General features: G+C 47.2%; 1 protein-coding gene and 1 long non-coding RNA gene across 4 annotated transcripts in view; both read left to right on the top strand.

Annotated features, from left to right (window-relative positions):
* Positions 1 to 18990, top strand: part of LOC136794724 (uncharacterized) — a 55564-nt gene extending 36574 nt beyond the window's left edge. Inside the window, exons 3-7 of the long non-coding RNA XR_010841871.1 lie at positions 1887 to 2100; positions 3416 to 3809; positions 5303 to 5503; positions 15266 to 15350; positions 18692 to 18990. This is a non-coding gene — a long non-coding RNA (uncharacterized lncRNA). The remainder of the gene's footprint in view (positions 1 to 1886; positions 2101 to 3415; positions 3810 to 5302; positions 5504 to 15265; positions 15351 to 18691) is intronic.
* A 606-nt stretch (positions 18991 to 19596) lies between these two features.
* Positions 19597 to 23907, top strand: part of GSN (gelsolin) — a 57567-nt gene continuing 53256 nt past the window's right edge. The window contains exon 1 of one of the 3 annotated variants that reach the window (XM_067040830.1): positions 19597 to 19912. The gene's annotated coding sequence lies outside the window, so the exon portion shown is untranslated. The remainder of the gene's footprint in view (positions 19913 to 23907) is intronic. The other 2 variants (XM_059073058.2, XM_067040829.1) reach the window with 2 other exon arrangements.

Below are 23907 nucleotides of genomic sequence, written 5' to 3'. Positions count from 1 at the left end.
TCTCTTAGATCAGAAAGGAACTTGAAGGCTGTGCTAAGAAGCTTGGGAGGTCATGGGGGCCATCGAAGAGTTTTCAGCAGGGAAATGGTAGGATTATACGTTTGTAAGAAAGATCATTTGGAGGCCAGCTTGCGGTGGATGATTAGAATGAGGTTAGACAAGAGGCACTGAGACTGGTGAGAGACTGTTGCAACACTCCAGACCAAAGATGATAAGATCTGAGTCATTGGAGGTGGTGAGGAAGGAGATATTTCACAAGAGATTTAGGAGATAGAATTGATAGGACTTGGCAATGGAGGTCCATGAAGGATGATGTATCGGGAGCTGCAAGAGAGTACCTATGAAGTGGCTCCTGCCATCTTAATTCCGTCTCAAATATTGTGTCCTTATCCTCCATTCTTTTCAGAGGATATTTATGTTTATATATTCTCTCTCTCGGAAGCTAGTTTCTCAAGAATGGTTCTCCCTTCTCCTGATTTTAGTAGGCAGCAATTGCTTTTCCTTTCCAGACCCAGTTTTCTAGTGCCTGGTTCCTCCATAAAGAAGGTCATGGTGAGAAATAGCCATGTGTACACCTGGGGACTTTCCTCCCTGGTCAGTACCTGTGATTGGACCAGGTGGGCATGTGAACAAGCCTGGCCTATCAGGGGTATTCTCCGAGGTCTTGAAATTGGGTCAAAGAATATGGCTGCTGCTCTCTGGAAAGGAGATGGAAACTGGGTCACTGTTGGCTGATGGTTCGAGTAGCTGTTTTCTCAGAAGCAGAAAAAGCTGGCTTTTAATGAGTGAGAATAATGAAGTATGTGCTCAGAGAGAAACTGAGATGAAAGAAGTTAAGAGGGCTGTGTGTGTTCCTCAGGGCACTCTGGTCCTGATCCCACCTGATCCCGAGGCAGAATGTTTGTACTCTTGGCCTCCCTTTTGCTTTAGCTAGCTTGGTGGATGTCACCGCACCCCAAAAAACCTTTAAGACTTTGTCTACAGATGCTATTACAGAACTCACACACCAATGATTGCATCATCTAGAAATGCATTTGTGTTCGTGACATTTACTCTCTAAATACTTCCCTTTTAGAGGAAATACTTCCTTTTCCCTTCCCTTATTATTTTTGTTCGGTTTTTAGAGTAAACTTTTTAATTGAAGTGTAACATACACACAGCTGATGTTCATTTTTAAAAAACACGCCCCAAATAAAAGACCCATTCACAATTATTTAAAAATCATTATTCAAAATTAAACATAAGGCAAGTTAATCAATTCTCCCCCAAACATTTACGGAATATTTTTTCAGTGCTCGTGGGTACTGGGGAAATCCAGAGTTCATAGCCTATTGGAGGTGGGTGGATGGGTGTGGGGAAAGACATACAAACAAAGCATTATTTGCAAAATTCTAAAGTAGAAGCATTTACTTGACAAATATTTATCTAGTGCCCACTATGTGCCAGGCACTGTGAAAGATGCCAGGAAGTCAGTCCCATGGACTCTTGAGTGCTAAAGGAAGTATATAAGAAGAGATGTGGCAGAACTGAAAAGGGTCAATTAGTTTTACCCCAAGGGCTCAGGAGCGGAGAAGGTGGTATTTGAGTTGGGCTTAAAAAAGTAGAATTGGCAGATGGTGACGGTAGAGGAAGGGCATTTTATTGTTCAAGAACCAGCATGGGCCAAGGTCTGGGGGAAGGATGGTTCAAGGACATGTCTGGGGAGCTGGGAGAAATGCCTGTGGCCAGAGGCGGATTCTGAGTTGGGAAGGGGGGCAGTGGCAGGAAATGAAGCTGGAGGGAATCCTGCGGGGAGATCACAAAGGGTCTCGAATGCTATGTATGAAGAGATATTTACCGCTTACCAAATATCCTTCTCCTCCCCACATTTCCCTGTCTCCTCGCAGTTAAAGAGAACCACCTGTCTAGTTTCGCCAACGGCTCTCAGTGGAAGTTAGGCGTGTCAGTTCTGGACTGGAGTATAAAAAAGCACGTTCTTCCTTAGCTTTCCTGCCTTGCCCAGTAGCCAAGGAGCCCTCATGTTCCAAGTGATACAGCTCCCCCATGGTGGCCCCTCCATCCGTCTGGGTCCATGAGTGATTAGTGGAGCACGTGCGTGCGGTATGTACCATGAATAATTAATAATACATTTATCTTGTGTTAAGCCATTCGGATTGGGAGATTAATTCATTACTGCAGCATAATTTAGGCTACTCTGACTGATACACCAGGCTAAGAAATTTGGAATTTGCCCTGGAGGTGGAGTATAGCCATTGAAAGTGCGAAGCATTGTCGGATTTGCCAGACACTGCTCTCCAGATTATCCCTGTTCATGTGTAACAGTGGTGTCGTTAAGCACTGTCCCACCTCAGGTGGATTTGAGCTTGTTCAGTTCAAATCCCACTTTTCTCATTCCCCTTCCCGCACATAGTACAGATGCCCAGAGCTTTCTTGTCACCATTCCACTGGGTCCAGGTGCCCATTCCCTTGCTTTGGGCTCATGGGTTTTGTCCTGGGGCATGATGTCACCTGGAGTAATGGGGCAGGTTCATGTTGAAGTTGTGTGGTATGGCTGGCCATCTGTCCAGCTGGGCAGGCATCCAGTGAGTTAGAGCTGCTAATGCATCTAACAGCTCCAATGCTGTTAGAGTGACCTGTTCACCAGCTGCCCACAGAGGAACAACGTGTGTGGGTGAGTTTGGGGCAGGCAACAGGAGGTTCTCTGGTCATGGCTGAGTGACCTGTGACAATGACTCAGCTCTTGCCTTGCTCCTCGTTGCTCAAACAATGTCCCTTGAAGCCTCGTTTGCTAATTCAATTCACCTGGCTCAACTATGCTTTGGGTCATGTTCCTTTGTGATAAACTGCCCCAGATCAGCTCCCAGGCCAGGAGTGTCTTTGTGTCAACCCCTGCCTGTCACTTCCCTCTCCTCCTCATGTCCTCTGACCTGCTTCTACTTTAGAGAAAATCCCTCTTGCTCCTTTTGGGCACCTCCACGGTACTTCTTTCTCTCTTCTAGTTCCTCTACTCTTCTCCAGCTCGCTAACAGAGGACCTGATGATCTATTAAATCCAGGGCCTGGATCATCAGCAGTTAATACAAACGAACCAAAAAAGAAAAAGAAAAAGAGTTCCCTTTTTTTAAGGGTAGGGACCACTCACCTTTCAAACTGCACAATAAATAAGGGAGAATAATTGTGGTAAGTAGGCAAAAAAAAAAAAAAGGGAAACAACTGCAGACTGTTTTGGTATTGAAACGGTTTGAGCCCTCACATCCTGCCACATTCCTAATGGCAAGATCTGGCTCCCCCCCAAAACCATAGTCACTTGTTCTAAAGGCCTCCAGCCTTACACCGTTATGGAGAGCCATCTCAGCCCCCGAGGTCTGTTCCTATTTCTTATTTAGTTCCTTCTCTTTATTCTTCTCTTTCCCCAGGTCCCAGTGCCCCAGACTCCTGGCTCTTGGGTCCACCTCAGAGGAGGTAAAGAATTACTTAAAATCAGAACTGCCTCTCACCCAGAGAGGTCACCCGTTACTTTCTGATGGTTTTAGCTGGGCTTTGGCTTTGCACACCCAAAAGACCCTTAGAAGGTTTTCTCCCCAACAGGAGAGCAATTTTCTCCAGAATATGAATTCTTCTGCCATCTCTTTAGCAACAAGTACATACTGCAGTATTTTTGTGTCTCTGCAACCTGTGTTTTCTGTCTATTATTGTTATTATTTTGAATAGAGGATACATTCAGATGATTTAAAATTCAAAGGCAACAAAAGGTATACACAGAAAAATCCCGTCTGCCCCTGTCCAGCTACCCCAGGATTCTCCCCAGAGGTGAGCAATGTTACTAGTTTCTTATGTATCCTTCTAAAGTACTTTATACAAGTACAAACGCATGTATGTATCTATTCTTTCTCTCTCTCTCTTTTTTTTTTCAGTCTTCTCACATATGCTAGCATTGTATACATGCTGCTTTGCACCTTGCTTTTTTCACTGACAAATATGCATATAGTTTGGGAATGCCCCCATTTTACTACATAGAGCGTTTCCAATCTATGGTATTCTAGTGTATGCACGTTACATAGCTTATTTAAATCATCCCCTATTGATGGACATATAAGTGATTTCCAATTTTTTGCTACTATAAGCACTGCTGCCCTGATCACCTTGTAGATGTGCCCTTTTGCACATTTTTTTTTTTTTTTTTTTTTTTTTTTTTTTTTTTTTTTTTGCGGGCCTCTCACTGTTGTGGCCTCTCCCGTTGCGGAGCACAGGCTCCGGACGCGCAGGCGCAGCGGCCATGGCTCACGGGCCCAGCCGCTCAGCGGCATGTGGGATCCTCCCGGACCGGGGCACGAACCCGCGTCCCCTGCATCGGCAGGCGGACTCTCAACCACTGCGCCACCAGGGAAGCCCCCTTTTGCACATTTTTGAGTACATCTGTAGAAACGAATTCCTGGGGGTGGAATTCTTGGATCAAATGATAAGTATTTCAATTGCCCATCTTTGGGCTTTTACCAATTTACACTCTCACCAACCATTAAGAGATTCTGTTCTCCCACAGAGTGCTTTACATGCATTTCTAGAAGAATCCTTCTGGGGCCATGTGGAAATAGGATTGGAAGGAGAAGACCTAACAGTACCCATGAGAGAGATGGTGTGCTCTAGGTAAAGTGGGGCAGGGAAGATTTGCTCTTTGGAGGTCAGAGAAGGCTTTCTGAAAATGAGGCTCTTGAAGAATCAGGCGCTCGCCAGACACAGAGAGAAAAAGCCTGTGTGGCCATGCTGGCTTTTCCTGGTAGTTTAATCTGAAGCGATAATTTGGGGGAGATAAAAACATTGTATGCCTGAGGATGTACCTTGCAGAATCACCTATAAGAATAAGGAATAAGAAATCATTTGGTCAGGGTTAAATAATGATGATACATGAACGTTATGGAAAAGCAAAGTATAATAATAATAACAATAATAGCAATAGTAAGAGCAGCTTTTTTTAATATTTGCTAAGAAATTTCTTATTTTCTGATATAAAGCTTAGCAATTAAATGATAAAATTGTATCTGAAAAATATACACATGCATATAAGCTTTAAGTTAGGACCATATCTTGGTAAAACTAGCATAAAATATGAAAAAAAGACAAAGAAAAAGAGAATTATCTTGGGCTAGGCAATTCAAGATATTTGATTTTGCATTAATAGCAGCTATTGTTTATTAAGGGCTACTATGTGTCAGGCACTGGATTACATATTACACATGCATTTCTTAAAACCCATTGAATCCTTACTCCATCTTTCTGCATAAGGCACAACTATTTCCAATTTACAGATAAGAAAACCGAGGATCAAAGATGACAAGTAACTTGCCAAAGGTAACATAACAAGAAAGTGGCAAAACCAGGATTCCACAAAGCTGTGTGACCACAAAGCCTGCCCTCTCACCCACTAGAACAGCCTCCTTCCTCTCTGTTAGCTTGCTCAACTCTCCAGAGCTCTGGTGAAGGTGTCAGCGGAGATGAAGCGATTCCAGGTGAGAAAACGGAGACATAATGGAAGTTATGACTTTTTCAGAGGAAATATAAAGAATATATTGCAGCAGGGGAAAATGTTTGCTAAATAATATAGCGAGGGAAAAAAAGCTATGTGCATAATTGTTTAAATGAGAAGATCACAGCTATGTAAAAATAGAAATACCTGTGGGTTTGCTGATTACCCAGCCAGAATAGTCTAGGGCAGTCCTGGGTTTAAGTTCCTGATTGTTGGCAGCCCTGTATCAGGAGCTATGCTCTGACTTCAGGAAAGTTGGGGAAATTTGGCTATTGTACTTAAAACTAAAGACTATATTGAAGACATTTAAGTATTTTTGATACCACTGAGCATTTAAATATGTAAGTACTATGGAACAAACAGAGCTCCTAAAACCTTTGTAATTTCCTAAGTGATAAGGCTGCCAGGAGCATCTTTTGTACTGATGTTTGGTTTATTGATCCTGGTTCCTGACACAGAGCTCCTAAATCCCTTGGAATGTCCTGGGTGATAGGAATGTCTGTGGTTCTAATGAGGAGAATTTTGGTGAGCTGGTGGATGGCTTCAGCATGGGGGTTGGTCATCATAAAAAACTAAGCTGTGGTTAGAAGTCTGGATCTTTCAGCCCCACTCCTCCATCCTCTGAGAAGGGGAGAAGAGCTGGAGATTGAGTTAATACTTGATCATGCCTATATGATGAAGCCTCCATAAAAATTCCTGAACTATGGGGTTCAGAGAACTTCCAGGTTGCTGAACACATACAGCTGCTGGGAGAGTTGTGACCCCGGAGAGGGCATGGAGCCCAGCTCAACACCTTTCCTCGACACCTTGCCCTGTGTATCTCTTCCATCTGGCTGCTCCTGACTTGTATCTCTTATTGTAAACTGGTCACCTAGTAAGTAAATTGTCTTCCTGAGTTCTGTGAGCCATTCTAGCAAATTACCAAACCTGAGGAGAGGGTCATGAGAACCCCTGACTTATAGCTGGTTGGTCAGAGGTACTGGAGGCTTGGGCTTGCATTTGGCATCTGAAGTGGAGGGAGAGGACATTCTTGTGGGACTGAGCCCTTAACCTGTGGGATCTGATGCTAACTCCAAGTAGATAACGGCAGAATTGAATTGGATTGTAGGACACCCAGCTGGTGTCACAGAATTGGTCAGTGTGGGGAAAACACCTACACATTTGGTGCCAAAGTGCAGTTCTGTGTGAGTAGTAGAAAAGAAACAGTAGTTTCCCCTTTATGCAAACATACACACACACACACACACACACACACACACATTTCAGGGTTGTTATAGTGACTCAAACTTCTTTAAAATATGAAACTTGGAAACAACCAAGGGGTGATATTTGATACAAATCTAGAAGGTTAAGGAAGCAGACATTTTGAGAGGGTATCTTAGCCTTACTAATTAATGTAAATTGATAGCAAGGTCTTGCCTATTCATTACTCCAGTCATTGGATTTCTGTGGTGATTGTTTTTGCTTTTTTTTTTTTTTTTGCGGTACCCGGGCCTCTCACTGCTGTGGCCTCTCCCGTTGCGGAGCACAGGCTCCGGACGCGCAGGCTCAGCGGCCACGACTCACAGGCCCAGCCTCTCCGCGGCACGTGGGATCCTCCCGGACAGGGGCACGAACCCGCGTCCCCTGCACCGGCAGGCGGGCTCTCAACCACTGTGCCACCAGGGAAGCCCTGTGGTGATTGTTTTTTAAAGGTTAGACTTGACCAACTCCGTTGTAATTTTTTTTCCAGTAGTACAAAAGCAGACAGAATCCAGAGAGGAAGTTTATGTTTATTTCAAATAGTGAAAGTAACAGCTATCAATTGGTTGTATCAGAAAGGTTATTGGAATTCCTTTATTTGATCATTTGTTCATCCTGCCTTCGTGTCGGTTCTGCTCTTTATTCATTAAAAAAAAATTTTTTTTTAATTTATTTTTGGCTGTGCCATGTGGCATGCGGGATCTTAGTTCCCCAGCCAGGGATCGAAGCCGTGCCCCCTGTGGTGGAAGCATAGAGTCTTAAGCACTGGACCACCAGAGAAGTCCCTATTCATTTAATTCATTCATTCATTTATTCATTCCACATTTACTAGTGTCCCATTATATGCCAAGTTCTGTGCTGAGCGCTGGGAGCAGAATAGTGAATGAGACTTTGTCCCTGCCCGTGAGGGGTTCACTGGTAGAGCTGGAAACAGAAACAGATAATTATAACACAGTGTGATCAGTGCCATTTCCATTCAATTTAATAAGTGTGTTCTGAGGGTCTGCTCTGTCCAGGATGCTGTGCCGGCCACTTTCATAGGTGGTAGAGGATGAGATATCTGGCCTTGTCCTCCGGGAGCTCATAGTCTAGTGAGGGAGACAGTATACAAACCAGTAACTAAATCGTTACAAATGACCGTCATCTGTAAGGGAATTAAGCAGGGTTCTGGGATGAAGAATAACAGGACAGGGGAATCTGTTTTGTCCGAATGGTCCAGGAAGTGCCATGACAGAGGCATCTCAGGGGACCGATGGAGCACGGAGGGGCAGCTGGTATAATATACCATGTAGGAGTCAGAGAAGGCTTTGCCAAGGAGGTTCCCCCCGAAGCTAAATCTGAAAAGATAAGAAAGGGTTAAACGGGAGGAAAATGTCAAGATGGGCAATCCGAAGAGAGAGAGAACTGGGGTACAAAGCTTTGGAGGTGTTGAGGTGACAGAAAGCAGGATCTGCCGGAAGATCAGCAGGTGATTCAGTGACAGAGGGGTACAGGGTTCAGGCAGGAGGGGATGAGATGGAGCTGCAAAGATAAAGCAAGGCCGGATCATGTGTGGCCACCAATACCAGGCTATAAAAGCTTGGAATTTGTCTGGATGGTGATAAAATGTAGAGCTTGCCAACCCATGGCCCTCAGCACCTAAGGTTCACACAGCTTTCCATGGGTCCCCTAAAACCAGACTGTACTGATTGCATTTTATGCCCTGATTAAGTTGTATACTTTAAAAGAGTGTGACAGGTTGCCCTCTGAAGAGTTATATGTTTTTCTTTTTCGTCTCTAGGGAAAGATGAGCTTAAAGATCCTCTTTGGGTAATTCACCTTTAACTGCTTAAAGGTTTCTCCCTCATCCCTGAAGGGGGGCATGTAGGGCACCTGGAGACACAAAAAAAAAGAAAAGAAAGGGGGGAGGTCAGGAGTCCCAAAGGGCAGAAATGCACACAAATTTTGATTTGGACCTTTCAGATATATGGGTATGGTATGAGCTATAATATCAATCGGGTTCTTAGGGTTTATCGTATGAGCCCACCGCATATTCACAGTAGGTATAGACGTTGACACACGAGCGTATTTTACATCAGTCACTATAATTATCGCTATTCCCACCGGGGTAAAAGTGTTCAGCTGACTGGCAACGCTCCACGGACGTAATATTAAATGGTCCCTGGCCATGATGTTTCATCTTCCTTTTCGCGGTCGGTGGGCTAACAGGCATTGTCCTAGCTAATTCATCATTAGATATTGTCCTTCATGATAGCTACTATGCAGTCACACACTTTCACTAAGTGCTCTCAATGGGAGCTGTTTTCACTATCGTAGGAGGATTTGTACACCGATTCCCACTATTCTCAGGATATACACTCAACTCAACATGAGCAAAAGTTCACTTTGTAGTCATATCTGTGGGTGTCACCATTACCTGTTTCCCACAGCATTTTGTAGGCTTATCTGGCATATGCCTCGACGATCCTCCGACTACCCGGTTGCCTATACATCATGAAATACTAGTTCATCAACAGGCTCTTTCATCTCATTAACAGCAGTCATGCTGATGATCTTCATTATCTGAGAAGCATTTGCATCCAAACGAGAAGTACTAACGGTAGAACTCACTACTACAAATTTAGAGTGATTCAATGGATGTCCTCCACTGTACCACACATTTGAAGAGCCAACCTACGTCAACCTAAAGTAGTCAAGAAAGGAAGGGGTCGAACCCTTTTTTATCAGTTTCAAGCCAACATCACAGCCACTATGTCTTCCTCCATGAATGAGATATCAGTAAAATTTTATATAACTTAGTTGAAGTTAAGTCACAGGTGGAAATCTTGTATATCTCTATGGCATATCCCTTCCAACTAGGTTTTCAAGATGCAACATTGCCCATCATAGAAGAGCTACGACACTTTCATGACCACACACTAATAATTGTTTTCTTTATCAGCTCCCTGGTTCTTTATATTCATTTCACTAATAATAACAACTAAGCTAACACATACTAGCACTGTAGATGCACAGGAAGTAGAAACTATCTGGACTATCTTGCTGGCCATTATCTTGATCTTAATCGCCCTGCCATCACTACAAAGCCTTTACGTAATAGATGAAATTAACAATCCATCTGTTACTGTAAAACCTATAGGTCACCAATGATACTGAAGCTATGAATGTACTGACTACGAAGACCTAAATTTTGATTCCTATATAATCCCAACATCAGACCTAAAACCAGGAGAACTACGACTGCTAGAAGTAGATAACTGAGTAGTTTTGCCTATAGAAATAACAATCCGAATACTACTCTCCTCCGAAGACGTATTGCACTCATGAGCCGTACCTTCCTCGGGTCTAAAAACAGATGCAATCTGAGGACGCCTAAACCAAACAACCCTAATGTCAACACGACCAGGCTTGTATTACGGACAGTGTTCAGAGATCTGTGGGTCAAACCATAGCTTCATGCCAATTGTCTTTGAGTTAGTGCCTCTAAAATAGTTTGAAAAATAATCCGCATCTATGCTATAAGCTCATTAAGAAGCTAGGTTAGTGTAAACCTTTTAAGTTAAAGACTGAGAGCTAAGATTCTCCTTAATGACATACCACAACTAGATATATCAATGTGATTTATTACCATTTCATCTATAGTTCTAACACTATTTATTATATTTCAACTAAAAATCTCAAAACTTACCTACTACCCCAACCCAAAGTCAACACTCACTAGAGCGCAAAAACAATCTACCCCTTGAGAGACAGTATGAACGAAAATTTACTTGCCCCTTTCATGACCCCAACAATAATAGGCCTCCCCACAGTCATTCTAATTATTATATTCCCAAGTATTTTATTTCCAACATCAAAACAACTAATTAACAATCGCATAATTTCCCTTCCACAATGGCTAATCCAATTCACATCAAAACAAATAATAAGGGATTCCCTGGTGGCACAGTGGTTAAGAATCCGCCTGCCAATGCAGGGGACACGGGTTCGAGTCCTGGTCCGGGAAGATCCCACATGCCTCGGAGCAACTAAGCCCGTGCGCCACAACTACTGAGCCTGCGCTCTAGGGCCCGCGAGCCACAACTACTGAGCCCGCCCGCCTAGAGCCTGTGTTCTGCATGCAACAAGAGAAGCCACTGCAATGAGAAGCCCGTGCACCGCAACGAAGAATAGCCCCCGCTCCCCGCAACTAGAGAAAGCCCCACATGCAGCAACAAAGACCCAATGCAGCCAAAATAAATTAATTAATTTAAAACAATAATAATAAGCATCCATAATCATAAGGACAGACTTGATCACTGTTACTAATGTTGCTCATCCTATTTATTGGGTCAACCAACCTTCTCAGGCCACTGCCCCGCTCATTTACACCTACCATGCAGCTCTCAGCGAATGTGGGGGTAGCCATCCCCCTATGAGCCGGTGCCGTGGTTATAGGTCTCTGCAACAAAACAAAAGCATCTCTAGCTCACTTCCTACCACAAGGCACGTCCACCCCCCTCATCCCCATCTAGTCATTATCGAAACTATCAGCCTATTCATCCAACCAGTAGCACTAGCTGTGCGACTAACGGCCAATATTACAGCAGGTCATTTATTAATACATCTAATCGGAGAAACAACCGTAGCGCTAATAAGCATCAGCACGTTCACTGCTCTCATTACATTCATTATTCTCACCCTACTCACTGTCCTCGAATTCGCCGTTGCTATAATTCAAGCCTGTGTATCTACCCTCTTGGTAAGCTTATATCTGCACGACAACACATAATGACCCACCAAACCCACACGTACCACACAGCATAGTAAACCCTAGTCCTTGGCCCCTTACAGGAGCCCTTTCAGCCCTTCTCGTGACATCAGGCCTAATCATATGATTTCACACATCAGGCCTAATCATATGATTTCAATTCAACTCAATAATTCTACTAATACTAGGCCTACTAACTAATACTCTAACAATATATCAGTGATGATGAGATGTTATTCAAGAAAGCACTTTCCAAGGCCACCACCACACACCAACTGTCCAAAAGGGACCTCAGTACGGAATAATCTTATTTATCGTCTCAGAAGTCCTCTTTTTTTACCAGCTTCTTTTGAGCCTTCTAGCACTCACGCCTCACCCCTACCCCTGAATCAGGCGGGTGCTGGCCACCAACAGGCGTTCACCCTCCAAACCCCTTAGAGGTACTGCTTCTCAACACTTCTGTGCTATTGGCCTCTGGCATGTCCATTACTTGGGCCCATCACAGCATTATGGAAGGAAATCGTAAACACATACTTCAAGCCCTCTTTATTACAATTACTCTTGGTAGCTATTTTACAATCCTACAAGCATCAGAGTATTACGGTCTCAGATGGGGTCTACGGATCGACTTTCTTCATAGCCACAGGGTTCCACGGACTACATGTAACTATTGGGTCTACCTTCCTTGTTGTTTGTTTCCTGTGCCAATTAAAATTCCACTTCACATCCAACCACCACTTCGGCTTTGAAGCTGCTGCTTGATACTGACATCCTGTAGGTGTTGTATGACTATCCCTTTACTATCTATCTACTGATGAGGCTCACGGTTCTTTTAGTATTAATTAGTACAACTGACTTCCAATCAGTTAGTTTCAGTACACTCCGAAAAAGAATAATAAACTTAATACTGACCCGATTAACAAATACAACACTGGCCTCATTACTTGTACTCACCGCCTTCTGACTCCCTCAACTAAACACTTGTGCAGAAAAAACAAGCCCTTAGGAACGTGGATTTGACCCTATAGGATCCGCCCGCTTATGTTTTTCCATAAAATTTTTCCTAGTAGCAATCACGTTCCTCCTTTTCGACCTAGAAATTGCTCTCCTACTGCCCCTCCCCTGAGCAACCCAAACAAACAACCTAAAAACAATACTCACCATGGCTCTACTTTTTTTTTTTTGCGGTACGCCGGCCTCTCAAGATTGTGACCTCTCCCGCTGCGGAGCACAGGCTCCGGACGCGTAGGCTCAGCGGCCATGGCTCACGGGCCCAGCCGCTCTGCGGCATGTGGGATCTTCCCGGACCGGGGCACGAATCCGTGTCCCCTGCATCGGCAGGTGGACTCTCAACCACTGCGCCACCAGGGAAGCCCCATGGCTCTACTTTTAATCTCAGTATTGGCAATTAGCCTGGCCTGTGCGTGAACTCAAAAGGGACTGGAGTGAGCTGAATATGGTATTTAGTTTGAAACAAAACAAGTGATTTCGACTCATTAGATTATGATTAGGTTCATAATTACCAAGTGTCTTTAGTACATATAAATATTATCATAGCTTTCACTATATCCCTCATAGGGTTACTCATATATCCATCCCGCCTAATATCCTCGCTACTGGAAGGCTGGGACCTTGGAGAATGGCTGGGTGAGAAACTGAGCATGGGGTCTAGGCTAAGCAGCATGGGAGCTGGACAGCTGCTCAGGGACCTGAATCTGCAGGGTCATCTGTCTGAGGTCAGGGTCAGTACAGCACCACTGTGTGCCAGGGAGAAAGTAAAACTCCAGATTGCCTGCTTGGTGTGGACATGGGCAGACCCTCTCCCTGCTGGGGCTGCTTCAGCCTCGGGGTTTCTTGCTGAAACCTGAAAACAGGTTTCTCAAGTTGGTGGTTTTGATTTGAGAAGAAAAAACCTGAAGTGATTGCACTGTGAGTTTTTGAAGACATTCTTTTTTTTTGCGGTATGCGGGCCTCTCACTGTTGTGGCCTCTCCCATTGCGGAGCACAGGCTCCGGACGCACAGGCCCAGCGGCCATGGCTCACGGGCTCAGTCGCTCCGCGGCATGTGGGATCTTCCCGGACCAGGGCACGAACCCGTGTCTCCTGCATCGGCAGGCGGATTCTCAACCACTGCGCCACCGGGGAAGCCCTTGAAGACATTCTTACAAATCACAGCTGTAAAATAAGACAACCTAGAGTCACTTGACCTGAAGTCTAACATTTTGAAGGACAGTTTACTAGATCTTAAGAGACAGAGGCCCTCTGGCTCTCCTTGGGGCCGGTGCAGCAGAAGCCCGGGCTGGAAAAGCTCCTGGGTTTATGAGCCAGGTATAACCTTTCTCAGAGGCGGTTACGTCTATCGTCCCGATTTGCCGATGAGACAGTGGAGGACCAGAGGAGTGAGTGACTTGCCCAGAATCATCCTGCAAGAAAGAGGCAGGTGAATTAGAACACGCGGGTGTTCTAATTCCCCAGGCAAGGCTATTTGGAAACTCCAGCGAAGCACTGCTCCTGCTGAAACAGCAGTGAGAAAGGAGAAAGCGGAGGAAGAGGGAAACAAAGAAAGAGAGAAGCACAAAAGAATACGGGCAAGGGAAAGGAGGAGGAGAAAGTAGAGGAGCAGGAAAGTAGAGGAACGAGTTCAACTTTTGTTGAAAACCTTAACCCAATCAGCTGTTATGGACGACTTTTTGTTTGTTTTTGCAGTTCCTCAAATCCCAAAGAAGGTAATGCATTGCTGGTCTGATTGTGTTTCTACCACAACTTGCAGCCCAAGATGCAGCACAACCTCTGAAAAGCCCATTGTTCCTTGGAGCGATAACTATAACTCTCTGTAAATGGTGCGGTCCAGTGCACACAGCTCTGCCTGCCCCCACCCCACTGGTGACCTGCTGGGACAGCTGAATGCCTTCTGGTCCGCTGAGCCCAGAAGAGTGGGGCTGGGCTTTCAGAAACAGCTGGGCTGATTCATCTAGAACAAAAGCCAGCTCTTCCTGCTAAATCCTTGGCAGGCAAGGGTTGAGAGGCCAGCAGGCCCCTGTGCCCCTCCGCAGAAACTTCTTGATCCGGCTACAACAGCGTCGGTCTGCTGCATGAGACCCAGCTGCCCCATCCCTTCAGCCTGGCCTGCTCTCGGCCCCTCCTGGGAGACCGTGGCTTTGGAGTGAAATCCGGATTCTCGTCCCAGTCCTGCCATTTCCCAGCTGTGCCATGTGAACGAGGGACTTCACTTCTCTGAGCCTCAGTTTCTCCATCTGTGAACTGGGAGGGAGAGTAGTTCCCATCTGAGGAACTGCTGTCAGATTTGAAGGAGATAATGCCCGGAGCAGGCACCTATGACTAGTTGTCCTCTTGCTGTCTTGTCATCTTGCTGTGTGGCCTCATCTTTCGTAACTCAGTCTGGTACCTTGCATTGCAGACACGGTGGCACAAGCTCACGCTTCTTAAACTCCTCCGTGTCTTTACCTGTAGGCTTCCTGTAAATGATACCAGCTTCTGTTTACAGAGGCCCTGCTATGCCCCAGGGCTTGCAGCAAGCAGTTGATAATTTCACTTCATTTTCCCACAGCTTTTGGAGGCAGACACAGATATCAGATGAAGAAACTGAAGCACAGGGAGGCCTCCTCCAAGGCCCAGCTCATCTCCTTTGCAGTCTTCTTGGAGGCTGCTCCCCAGCTTCTCCTCCCATCCCCACCCTGAGCTTCCTCTTTCTTAGTTCCTATAACACCCTATTGTAATTGTCTGTTTCCTTAGCCACAGGCCCTGCAAAGATTGAGTCTATGACTGATTCACCTCGACGCCCTTCACACCAGGCACAGGGCTTGTAGTCAGAAAAGCGGTAAGTAAATAATCAATAAGGAAAAAACAAAAAACATGAACTTTCTATGTGGATACAGAATCAAAGGATGCAAAAATAGCAGTGTGTCAAAGGTTTTTTTGGTGTGTGTTTAAGGGGTTTTATGAATTACCTTTTATTTGTAAAGCACAGCAGTGTACAACCTTTCTTAAAACAGGATTACATTTCTTAAACAACTCCAGATACTTTCCACATAAAGAAACACTGAGTTTTCATAAAACATTGTATGAAATGTACAGGGAAGGGCCCAACTTCAGGCCCTAACATTGTCAAGATGAAGAGAAATAATACCCGATCGTGAATGGAAGGTATGGAAAGGCTTTATCTTCCCCTTGGCTTTCACTTTGGCTGTAGAAAGAGCCTGGACTTTGGAGACAGACCTGGGTTCAAATCCCAGGCTACCACTCACCCAGCTGTGACACCTTAATCAGGTTACTTACCTTTTCTGAGACTGTTTATTTATTTGTGACATTGAAGATTATACCTAACTTGGAGGTAGTTGCAAGACTCAACTGAAATAATAAAGTGGCCAGTAAGCACCCCCAAAGTGGTAGCTATAATTACAATTTTAGTTTTTATTATTTAAAGTGCCACTGTCATAGGGCCAGCTCTGTGTAGCTGTGGACAGCAGTGACAGGCGTGGCAGAAGGAAGAAGGGTATCTGGGTGCTTTTGCAATTTCCTTGAAAATCTAACCTGGGAGGCTGGACGGAGGGGAAATCAGAATCAGGACCCTTTCCAAAGCTCACCCTGCTAGGCATTTGATTGGCATGTATGGGGCACAATTATCGAATCAGGCCTTCTAGGAATTCAAACGATGTGGAAACATATAAACTGTGGGTTAGGACTGAGCTGACAGTGATTGTATGGCACCCATACTTTTAAGTTCTCATTAAAACAGTGGGACACACACGTTCCTGCCCGGGGCGTTCAGAAGACGCTAGGATCGGCAGCTCTTGAAATTCAAAGTGCAGCCCTCTCCTGAATCCTTCTGAGGCATCCCAACTCACTCTGTCTGGCCAAACTTATCTCTTGCTTCCCTCACTTACCGATTAATTAATTCAGTAAAAATTTGCTAAGCACTGGCTCTGTGCCAGGCACTATTTGACACTGGGGATAAACCAAGCAAACACACTTCCTCCTTCTACTGAGTACCCAGTCAAACAGGCGATCTCGATGCACGGACCTGAATGGGGGAAACCCACCTCCACTCCGGCTAGAGTCAGTTGGATAAAGAAAGGGTAGGCATCTGCCTAAGTTAACATGAGGGCCACAGACAATGAGTCCAGGTCACTGCTGGTAAAAGGCATTTTGTGGAAAGCAGAGATGCTTTTCTCACGTGAGTCAGGGCAATGAAGCAGATGGGCAGAGATGAGAGTACTTCCTGGGTTTCCTTAGTACTCAGGCCCTGCTTCTAGTCTGACTCTGAGGCCTAGCTGCATCCCTGCCCTGGGGCTCCTTGAGATAATTCCAGGATCTCTCCTGAGAGCGCTTCTTCAATTACTCCTTTGCATAACATCTCCACTTGGGCTCTGCTTCTATAAGGCATTCACTGCTCAAAAAATACCTGCCCTTATAACTTATTTTTCTGAAGCTAGCTCCAGGAGAGGTCTGCATCCAAAAGAACCCCACAGATCCAGAAGTCTTCCCTGGTCAGCCCGGCCTTTTCCTCCCAGAGTTTCTTCACACCCATCTAGTCATTTAATGAGAGTCTCATTGGCTTTCTCTGTGGAAGACAGCTGCCTCACCATGGTGGCACTGGCCTTCAGAGATGCCCAGTTAATCAATCACAACTGTTATGTCCCAAATTCTAATTCCAGATTCTGATAGTCCAGTTTGGTTGTGGTGTGTCCACTCCAGATGGTGTCAACTGTGTTTGTGGTGGGGTGAGAGTTATAGTACCAACTTGGGTACCAAGTGAGGGCCACCACTGTGGATGGGGAAATGCATTCCCAGAGGAGGGAGCGGGTACCCCCAAACTGTCTACTGCATGGCCTGGGTGTGGCCTTTGTTTCCCCCATCCTCACTCCTGGGAAAGAGGTGGTCTCCTGGCAAAAGATGTCAAAGTTCTTCCATGAGAGGAGCTCCATATCAGCAAGAACAAGAAGACATTCACTCTGAAGGTGAGCTACAGGGCAAGTAGTCCTTACTGATCCCTAGACCAATGGGGAGAGGAGTACAAAAAGGAGTCTAAAAAGAAATGAGAATAAGACACCAAGGCAGAGGAGACCTCTATGCATCCACGCAAGGCAGACTTGACCCTGACTGAAGGGTCAGGCCAAGATATATCCTGATTAGCTGTGAGACGCACATTGTCCTGTTGATGGATGTAGAGCAAAGCGCTAGGAATTTGCTTGGCCCTCCGATGTCTTATTGGATGTCACTATTGTTGTCATAGTCATTTAAAAAAATTATTTCTCATGACAGCCTAGACTTATGGGCTTCTCCAGGACCAAAAGGAGCTGTCAGAGTGTTCTGTGGGCAAGCCTCTCTGCTCTCTTGGCCTCAGTTTCCCCATTTCTAAAATGAGGGGTTGGACTAGATGTTCTCCAATGTTTCCTCCATGCCAATATCATATCCTCCAGTTCTCTGGAGACAGAGAACAGATTCAGAGGTTTCCCTCTCTTTGCCTGAGAGAAGTTGCTGGGGTTGGAGATGATATGGTAGATAATTCGAGGTCATGTGTATACCAGGGACTGTAATCAAAGAGCTTAGAACCAAATAGTCTGTGTTTATGCCTTCCTCCCCACCTGTCCCGCGGTGGGCCACAGGCAGCCTCTGGGAAAAAGCAGGGAGTGGCAGGGAGAGAGGGTGGGAGCCTCCTGGGGGTGAGGCATCCTGCTTCAGTTCTCAGAGAAAGTGGAACTGGACAGAGTTTGCCAAGCCAGGAAGAGTGGCAGGGTATGACAGAGGACACTGAGCCAAGGAGAGGGGGCCAAGGACTCAGACATGTACAGTGTCACCCGTGTGAACTCAGGAGAGCTACTTAACCCTCTCTGTGCCTGGGTCTCCTCATCTGAAAACTGCACATGGTAACGCTTACCTTGGGGGAGCAGGGAACGGGTGAGGTGAGGATGAACGTCCAGTAGCACGTGGGAAGCCCAGAGCACGGCACAAGGTGTTCAGGAAATGGTTCTTGTAATTACTAGAGTTGTGGAAAGGGAATGGGGGCCGGAGGAAGAGCCGGGCTAGGATTTCACCAGGCCCTGTGGCTTCCCTGACTGCTACTCAGTGGAAAAAACTGGGAAAAACCAGGAAGTGAGTGTGTGCTCTTAACTTCTCTGCTACTTTGACAACACCAGCTTTTCTGTCTCTGATTCCCAGCTCTCGGCAGTTATTGACTTGGTGCGTTTTACCTTCTGTTGGAGGGAGCTTTACCAAGCTGAACATGGGGCTGCTGCCAGCACCTAAGCTGGGAATGGACATCTCAGTCATCTGGTCTGGTCTCCTGGAGTGTGAATCCTCCCAACTTGGAGTCACAGAGCAGCTGCAAGAGGCCAGGATATCACATTTGCACAGGACTGTTGGGAGGCTGTCCCATGCCCTCCTCCATCGTAAATGGCTCTCTGTCACATGCATGTGAGATGCTATTGCTATAAATAAAATATTACATTTGTTTAAAAGTGACGTGGCATTCATCTTTTTGACAATGTGGATTTGCTCTATCATCTAAAATAATATCTGCCATCACACTAATAAGAACGTCCATTTATAGAGAACCCACAGTACCAGCCATTGTGTTAAGAGTCTTTCTCTCACTGAGGCTTCCCAACGGCCCCGTGAAGAGGAAACTATGATGCCCATTTTACAGATGAAGAAGTTGAGACTTCGATACGTTAAGTCACTTGCCCAAAGTTACAGGACTAGTAAGGGTCAGGGGGCTCCACCCCAGGAGGTCTGACTCCAAAGCCGCCGCTTAACATTTTAAAGACAAGGATGCGCTTTGGAATTTCTTATATTTCTTGTTTCTGAATGCAGTTGGGAATCATTCTGCTCCTTTGTTCCCTTCAGTGGGTCTAGCCGCTGCTTATACGCCTCCTCGGTTTTGTGGGTTGCCCAGGTTTCAGTGGTTTTGCCTCCTGAAGCCTGACCTCCCCCGGAGCTGAATCTGCCTCCGCAGGCTGCCCACTCCAACTGAGCTCTCTGGCCCCAGCCCAGCTCAAGCGCTCCCCGGGTCTCCTCCCCTGCCCCCCAGGTTCCTGCAGATCTCCCCTCCGCCTCTGGGCCTCAGTTTCCTCCCTTGTAAAGCAGGGAGCTTGATGCTTTCCTTGGGAAAGTAGCGAGGGGTTTGGGGCAAAGTCACAGGCAGTGCACTCCACGAAGGCCGGCCCGCAGCCAGAGTCGCCATCCTCCCCGCCGCCTACGGGAGGACCCGTCGCTCCTCCCCTCTCCCCCCCGACCGCCCGGCGGCCCCGCCCTGAGGGCGGCTCCCGCCCGCGCCCTGCCCATCCCAGCCGGGGGACCGCGGCGCCCCTGCCCCGCCGCCAGGAACCAGCTGAGCACAGCTGGACCCAGCAGCCGCCGTCGCCAGCGCCGCAGCAGCAGGTAGGGGAGGGGAGCGACCACGACCCTGGGGCATCTGGGGATCCTGGGCCTCTGGGTCCTTCTCCCTCCTCTCGCCGTCCGGTCTGAGGTAGCCCGCGCCTGGAGCTCGGCCCGGCAGCCGGGGCATGGCTGGAGAAGAGCTTCCTCCCTCACCTTGCTGGTCTAACAGGGGACCAAGGAGAGTTGGATTGGGGGCTTAGGGCAGGGGAGGAGGAGGTTCAGGCCTCCACCCACAGGCCCCGTTTGCTGCAAGCACCTGAACTAACTGTGACCCAGTTCGCGCGGTTGGGGTTACGTGGGCCCGGGGTCACCCCTGCACTCGCTTGCCGGCGGTCTCCAGCCCGCGGGCTGGGCGGTGGCTCCGCTGGGGCCTCTGCTCCGCGGATCCTGGACTCCAGGGTTAACGCCTTTGCCTGCGCTCCCCCGACGATGAGGAGCCCTCCACCTCCTTCCTCTTTCAGGGCCCAGCGCTGTTAGAAAGCTCTTCCTCCTACTCCGGAATCCGCTTGCGTTTGCTACCTGTCGGTACTGTCTCTTCCCCCCGCCGTGCAGAGTACGTTCTCTTCCCTGACTCGCACGGAAACTTCTTTCAGAGTTGAAGACAGTGATGGGAATCTCCCTTTCCCTCTAGGCCCCCATCTCTCGAAACGCCCCAGCTCGTGATTACAGCAGTGTTTCCTGGCCCAGTGCAGGCCGGCTGCTCTGGACAGTGGCCAGAAGGAAGCCTGGGTCCTTGGAGACTGTTGGGGATGCTGGGGGGACATTGGCTTCTTCTGCGGCCCCTCATCTGCCCAGACATCCACTCCTTATCCTGCTCTCACATCTTCCTCAGAGCAGAGAGGACATCTTTACAACACCCAGAACTCTGTAGAGCCAAGGACGTTCAGGGCTGCCCCGGGGGTAACTGCTTTTTGTGGAAGGCAGGGCCTCTGGGGGCTTTTCTGAGGCTTAATCCTGCAGGTCCTGTTCTCCCAGGACCATGTTTCTGACCAGGGCACTGTGAACTCTTGCTGCACTTCACTTTACAGTGACTACAGCTCGTTGGAGTCTTCTCCCAGCCCTGTTCGTTCCACAGTTGAGAAAACCGAAGGGCCCTGAGAGTTTGTGACTGGCTGATAGTCACACAGTGAGGAAGGGGGCAGGGCTGGGGCCCAGTTCCAGGCCTCACTTAGCTGACCCCTTCTAGCTGGTGGGGCTTTTAGACTCTTTCTTGAGTCTCGAGTTCCCTTCACGAAGAAACTGAGCGCTGTGGCTACACCCCTGCCCCAACACACACCCACACGTTGGGGTGCTGGCTGGTGTTTCATGGGGATGTTAATTAAGGGGTAGAGGCGATGGAACAAAGGAGGCGGGCTGGGAGTGGGGACAGTTGGCATCCAGCCCCCTTGAAACTCCATTTTCCTCTTTGGGGCCTCACTATTTATAAATGCCAGGGAAATTGTAAACAGCCGGGGAGCTTGGATTGGCACCCGGGTGAGTTTCCCAGCAGCAAATGTTTCCGTGTGAATCAGGGAAAGGAACTTTACTCCAGAATTTTCCAGTCTTTTTTATTATAGACTAACATGAATCTGGAAAAGCAGGTGGCTCCCAGGAGGAGGCTGTAGGGGTTGCCTCTCATGGCATTTCCTTCCTTCCCTCCTTCTTTGATTTAGCGCTCTTCTGGGCCCGTGTTCTGTGTCTTACCCTGTGAGGGGCCCCAGAGCCTTCAGGAGGACAAAGCTATTTGTCCTCAAGATGTTTCTCATCTATAGTGGTTGGAGCAAACATGCAATACTGAGAGCTACTTCAGCCTAAAGGGATGATTAAGTCTGTCTGGCCAACCCAGGCCTTGGAGATGAGTAATAGTTTTCCAGGGGATAAAACGATTGGGGAAAAGGCATTCTAAGAAGCTGGAACAGCTCATGCAAAGGCACTGAGGTTTTCTGAACAATCAACATGGCCAGAATGGCAGATGAGCGAAAGGTGCAGTGGTGGGCGTTGAGACTGTAAATCAAAATGGAACTAGATTGTAAACTAAGGGCTTGGACTTACTTTATCTTGAAGGCAGTGATCAAAACTCTCATTAATCTTGTGGCTGATGTAGCAGATGCATTGGAAGGGGCTAACTGGAGGCAGGGAGATCCCAAGGAGGCTGTCGGATGGTCAAGAGAGTGCAGGTCTGAACCAAAGCAGTGACCACAGAATGGACTACAGTGACAGATTCTGGAAGCCCAGCTGAAGAACCTGTCAGAACCTGCAGTCAATTTCATCTAAAAGCAGACAATAGGCTTATAGCTATTGGATAAGGTTGCTAAGTTATTCTGAGTTGTTCAGTGTTGGGTTTTACTTTTAAAGCAAAAAATATTGTTAAAGGGGCTTCCCTGGTGGCGCAGCGGTTGAGAGTCCGCCTGCCGATGCAGGGGACACGGGTTCGTGCCCGGGTCCGGGAGGATCCCACATGCCGCGGAGCGGCTGGGTCCGTGAGCCATGGCCGCTGAGCCTGCGCGTCCAGAGCCTGTGCTCCACAACGGGAGAGCCCACAACAATGAGAGGCCCGCGTACCGCAAAAAAAAAAAAAAAAAAAAAAAAAAAAAAAAAAATATATATATATATATATATATATATATATATATATATATATATATTTAAAGATTCAAACGTGAAGAAGAGTATAGAGTGGGCTTCATCCCTCTAACCCCCTTCTTTCCGAAGAGGTGGCCCCCGTTGACAGCCTTGTGTGCACTTCTGCCAAGCTGGCACAAACAAGAGCTGTAGACTGGATGCCTTCACACTTCTTAGCCATCCAGTGCCAGAGGGTCACTTCTCCCCACTCCATGTGGGCAGTTTGGGTGTCTCATGAGAAGCTGCCAGGTCATGGAGATGATTTCTGCATGGTCTGTCATCCTTTGCTGAGGCATTGGTCTCTGATTTTCTTCAAGAAAACTTTACAGCCTGTATCTAGTCTCTGAGCATGTATATTTGGTTATTAGAGATCATAGGACTAAGAGAAGTTAGACACACTGACCTAGGAGTGGAACTGTATGTAGCCTGAGTTCTTCTGAGTGACCTTGGACCAGTCCCAGTTTGTTGGGCCTCAGTGACCTCATCTGTAAAATGGAGATGTTGGTCTCCGTGGTCATAATAAAAAGCTACCTTTTAGTAAAACAAGCGCTGGAACATTAATTACTTTGTTGGTTCCTCACAACCATTCCTCTAAGGTAGCTACTATTGTCCGCTTTTACAGAGGAGGTAACTGAGGCTCAGAGAGGCTGAATAACGTGCCTCGGGTTGTGAGGCTGTTAGGTGTCGGTGCCAGGCTTCTGGAGGTCTGACTGTAGAGCTGTAGCTCTTAATCACTGCACTAAACGTTCTCCCGGAGGTTCTGTTTAGTCCTGACGTGATGAGAACTGAGGGGGAGTTTTGCCGTGGCTGTGTCGACGGATGCAAATCAGTGTGCGTGGCTTGGGGAGCTCAGCTCTGCAGCACGCAGGCCTGCAGGGGCCTCTTGGGACTGTGAGTAAACTCATGCTTTTCTGTACTGTCCACAGGACTCCAGAGTGTTGGTCCATCTCCCCTCCATTTTAGGGAATTCAGGTTCTGAGAGGACACAGACTTGCCCAGGGCCACTCAGAGAGTTAGCAGGGGGCCCAGCCAGGCTCAGTCTCCCTCCTTTCACCATTTGAGCCCATGCTCTGGAAAGCTTTCTGGGGAAGCCAGGAAGGGTGGACATCCCTCTTGCCCCACGGTTATTTCCTGAGCAAATGCTGGCAGAAGCAGGGAAAACCAGGTCCCAGGAGCTATGCATTTTTGGGGGGAGGGAAAGAAAGAGACCAGTGTTCAGGCAGCTGGGGGATGTTAAGTAAAAATATCTCCTCCCTTTCAACTGAGTGAGCCTGTGTCATATTTCAGCCTGGTGTGGTTTGAGAGTTTGGAGACCACAGGCAGGCTGGGCCCCTGCTACTCTCTGGCTTTTCTTCCCCACCCTCCACCCCCGGCTGTAGACTGACTGCTCTCCC

This window comes from Kogia breviceps, chromosome 8, assembly GCF_026419965.1.
Source record: "Kogia breviceps isolate mKogBre1 chromosome 8, mKogBre1 haplotype 1, whole genome shotgun sequence".
Classification (NCBI taxonomy): Eukaryota; Metazoa; Chordata; class Mammalia; order Artiodactyla; family Physeteridae; genus Kogia; species Kogia breviceps.
This window is presented reverse-complemented; position numbering and strand designations above follow the sequence as displayed.